Raw genomic sequence first — 4,794 nt, 5'->3', positions numbered from 1 at the left:
TAATAGGATAAGTAATAGGCTTAAAAGAAAAAGGTCCTGGTGTTAATTTGTTCGACTAAAAACTCGTTTAAGGTGGTGCTCCAGGATGGTCACAGCCAGTATGACTGAAACAAGTAAAAGATATTCTAAAAAATAAAAAGTTTAGAAGGGTATAACAATGCACTATAATACAAAAAATGGGCTATATACCTGTTGTAATTTAGTTATCCATAGTCCAATGATATTTCGGAATACAATTCCTTCTTCAGATATTCTTACATGGAGTCGCTGATCCAACTTATCAAATGAGTCAAATATTTAAGAATTATATATTACAGTGAGAAAGAAAATGCTTTATTTTTACCTCTGCAAACACTGAATAGAATGTCGAACATCGGCCAGTTTTTCTTTTAATTTCTACTTGTCTACCACCATCTACATCAATGTAGGGAGACATGATGTGTTTTCTTTATTCCAATAAAGATAATCTATGTTATCATACCAACCTCTTTGATAATAATATGATAAAAACATGACTTTCATCATCTCAAAAGTAATGCAAATAATTGTAAGCAATCACCTGCAGTGTCTCCTTTTCCTATGACATCATTGGCACTGATTTGTTTACACCGATAAGTCAATCCAATCAACAGAACGGCCTGCTTGTAAAATTAATGTGCAAGTGGCTGAGCACTCCACAGACACGCTTACCCATAACATAGTTCTCAAGGAAGTTCAGCATAACACTGAATGTGACAAGGCCGGCCCTTTTGAATTAGAGGTGAAAATCGCTTCTGCCAGCTGAGAGGACTGCAGCAATATGAAATATATTGTCTTGCTCAAAGTCACAATTCACTGCCAGGAATTGAATACACAGCCTTACAATTGGTAAGCCCTGTGACATCACGGACCACAACTGCAGAGAATTACACTTGAGCTTCACACACTGGTGACCTCCCCTCATTCTAGCAAGTCTGGACTGAGAACTTCTTGGTTAAGATTTTGTGTTTCATAATGGGAAATAAATCAACAGACCTGTATGTCAAGAAGTTTCTAGGGTAACACATTTCCAGTTAAGTGTATGTTTAAATAGCTTAGTGATTTATTTATTCCACAGTAACATAAGAACAAACATCATTTATTTTTCAACATTGTAAAATTACATACTATTTCTTAGTCATACAAAGCTTATTCTGGTTATCAGTCAGTTGTATCTTTGTATGATATTTTTTGCCAGTAACTTCTGATCTAAGTACCTTAGTTAAAGATACAATTGATTGCAAACTTTGGCACAAGGCCAGCAATCTCAGAAAAGGGAGAAACCAATAACATCGACTCCAGTGGTCAACTGGTACTTATTTTATTGACTCTTAAAGGAAGAAAGGCAGAATTTGAATCAGAACATAAAGACAGACGTAATACCATTAAGTATTTTCCTCAGCATACTAACAATCTATCAGCTCACAGCCTTCCCTTGAAATGAGTTAGGGTTGGCAATTGGGTGTCAATACCTTGAAAGTATGTATATTTAATAAATCATGTAGAAAGCAGATTTAAGGTGTAAATCTTATCTTTTACCTGTTTCAGTGATTGGACAGTGGCCATGCTGGAGAAACACCTTAAAAAGTTTAGTCAAACAAATCACATAGTCTGTTTTTCACATTTTATTATTAACAATTTTTACAATATTGAAATACACTAGTACTTTCAGGTCTTATGCAATCATCAGGTTTATGTAGTGCCAGTCGTGTTCCACAATTGACAACTAAAGTGAAATGGTTAGATTTGTCCTTTAACTACCCAGCAGGCTGAATCTTATGACCTGTATTTTGACCAATCTGTAAATAGCTTAGATGCATGTATGTGTCATGATAGATTGTTGACCAGTGACTATTCAATTTTTTTCTGTGTTTTTCTCCGTATTCTTTCTGTTGAAGAGCGTAGCTCAAAACGTTAAAGACTTTCTGTATTCCTGAGCATCATACTAATACATCCTTTTGTTGTTTACACCACCTGTCTTCGTCTGTTGTTGTTTTTTTTCGTACATTCTCCCATATATATATATATATATATATATACACACACATACATATGTGTATGTAATGGAGCCAGCTCCTTCAAGCAGAACAGATAACAGAATGAGGAAGCAAAATGCAGGAGAAGAAAGGAGCATCTTCAACATCCTTGACCTGCACCAACCATCTGGTGCGAGTTCTGCCCACAAATCTTTCACCACCAACTTGGACTCCAAAGTTACTTTCGGCACAAACATCTGCTGAGGAGAATGGATATAAACTGATGAACCCAATGCTTGGATACAAGCTGAAGTCAACTAAATATAACTCTTCGAAACACTTAGTTTTAGAATGGTGGCAGCTGATGAAGGAACTGTTCTCTATGTGGCCTGTGTGTTTTCTGTACTCTGTTTTTCATTTTGTCCACGTTTGTTTGTAACGTCCTGTACCCAGATATGCATCTATATATACATATAATACAAATAATATGTGAGTATATGCATATATACGTACATGTATGTACATACCTACATCTACATGTGTATATATAGATGCATATCTGGGTACAGGACGTTACAAACAAATGTGGACAAAATGAAAAACAGAACATAAACAGAGCACAGAAAACACACAGGCCACATAGAGAACAGTTCCTTCATCAGCTGCCACCATTCTAAAACTAATGTATGTATGTATATATATATATATATATATATATATATATATATATATACACATACATACATACGTGTATATATGCATAGTCTTTTATGAAGTCTGTCTTGTATTGTGTTGACAGACTTCTACTTCAAATACCCATATTTTTAATCAAAACTTGTTAGTTCCTAAGGCAACAACTTTGGCTTTCCCCTCCTTCACTCTCTCTACACAGATGTTATTACAGAAAAATAGTCAGAGATTAGCTTCTCTTTTATAATATACCAACTACAGCTGCAATATTTTGAGCTTCCACTTCTCTACATTTCCAGTTTAAATTAAGAACATTATCATCCCTGTTCCTGCATTTCCCTATTTGTTCACATACACACTCGTCATTAATATCATTGTTTAACACCTACTTTCCCATGCTGGCATGGGTTGGACTAGTTCTCTGTCAACAATTGAAGGTCATCTTTCACCACTTTATCCTACATACATGGTTTTCATCCTTCACATGTTCCATCCACATTTAGCAACCAACACTTGTTGATGCAACTGTCCTCATCCATACACAACACATGAACATACTGGCACAGGATTCACTCTTGTACACAATATCTCATGCTTCTTAAATCCACTTTTATGCTTTGTTGTACATGTCTACTGACAGTGCACCTACAACAGAGAATGTTATCTTCATTTTTTTCAAGTCTCTGCATGTTCTGCATTTACAGCCCATATTTCACTGCTATGTAATAAAAAGTATGGAGCGCAAGTGTAATTTCAATAAAGAACAAAATAAGAATTTTTAACACTAACGTAAAAGCGGTGTTATTGTATGGGGCTGAGACATGGCGAACAACAGTTAAGTCAAATAAGCAAATACAATCATTCATCAACAGATGCTTGCATAGTATATCTAAAATTAGATGGCCCGAACACGTAAGCAATATGGAGCTATGGCAAAGAACAAATCAAGTTTCGATTAGGGAGCAAATATTTAAGAAAAAGTGGAAATGGATTGGTAGCACAATTAGAAAAGACACATGAAATGTAGCGAAAAGTGCTTTACAGTGGAATCCGGATGGATATAGAAAGAGGGGTAGGCCTAAGAACACGTGGTGTAGATCAACACAAAAGGAACTAGAGAAGGGGGGACATTCATGGCAGAGTATAAGTACAGAAGCGAAAAATGCGACATGGAATTCAATTATAAGTGGCCTACACTCTGCGTTGGAGGGTTAAAGGCAAGAAAGATGTAGCATTGCTGTTGGCACACAAATATCATACAATTTGCCTCTCATTCAGAGTAAGAGGCCCTTTCTTAGTAACAATGTTAATAGCACTCCAAACTTTGCCCAGCTAGTTTTAATTCTGGTAGCTACACTTTCAGAGCATTCTCCTCCACTGTTAATTAAGTCACTTACATAACAGAAACTATCTGCTACCTCTAAAGATCCTCCTGGGCATTCTATTCCCAGTGTGTTCTTAGTATTTACTGGTCCTACAAATCTGCCACACAACTGTTTTGCCTGTTAACTTTTCTTTGTTTCCACAGCATCTCTTACCTGTCCATTGCTTGCACTGGATATACCAGAACGAATTTACATACACCTTTCTGACATATCGAGGAAGGCCATCTCTTTGAAGCGATTACTATTTAGCATCCTGTTTTACTACAGCTTTGGTTTTTGCTAAGTTAAACTCTTAGGCTCCTTGATTCCACACCTGAAATTTGTTCTATAATTCTACTGTAGATTCAACTATAAGTCCATAGTTATTAGCATAAAGATGCCACTGCATACAACATGTCTTACCACCTCTATTACTGACTGCATGGTTTTGATAGATAAACGGGACGGGATGGAGAATTGAGTCCTGGTGAACTATCTGCACACTAAATTTGTTGTTATACTGCTTGCTGACTTTCACCTTACTGACAGCACCACTGTACATGGCTTGGATGTTTATCACCAGCCATCACCTAGCAGCAGCCGCTAATTGTGAGACCGGGGGATGTTAAGAAAGACTTTCTCCATGCCAGAATATACACAATAAAAGAAAACAAAGCAACTCAGAGTAAGAAGTAGAACGAATTTGGACAATAAAAGCAAAAAAAATTCATATTAAATACCATACA

Source organism: Octopus bimaculoides, chromosome 28 (genome assembly GCF_001194135.2).
Source record: "Octopus bimaculoides isolate UCB-OBI-ISO-001 chromosome 28, ASM119413v2, whole genome shotgun sequence".
Lineage (NCBI taxonomy): Eukaryota > Metazoa > Mollusca > Cephalopoda > Octopoda > Octopodidae > Octopus > Octopus bimaculoides.
Note: the sequence above shows the minus strand (reverse complement) of the source record.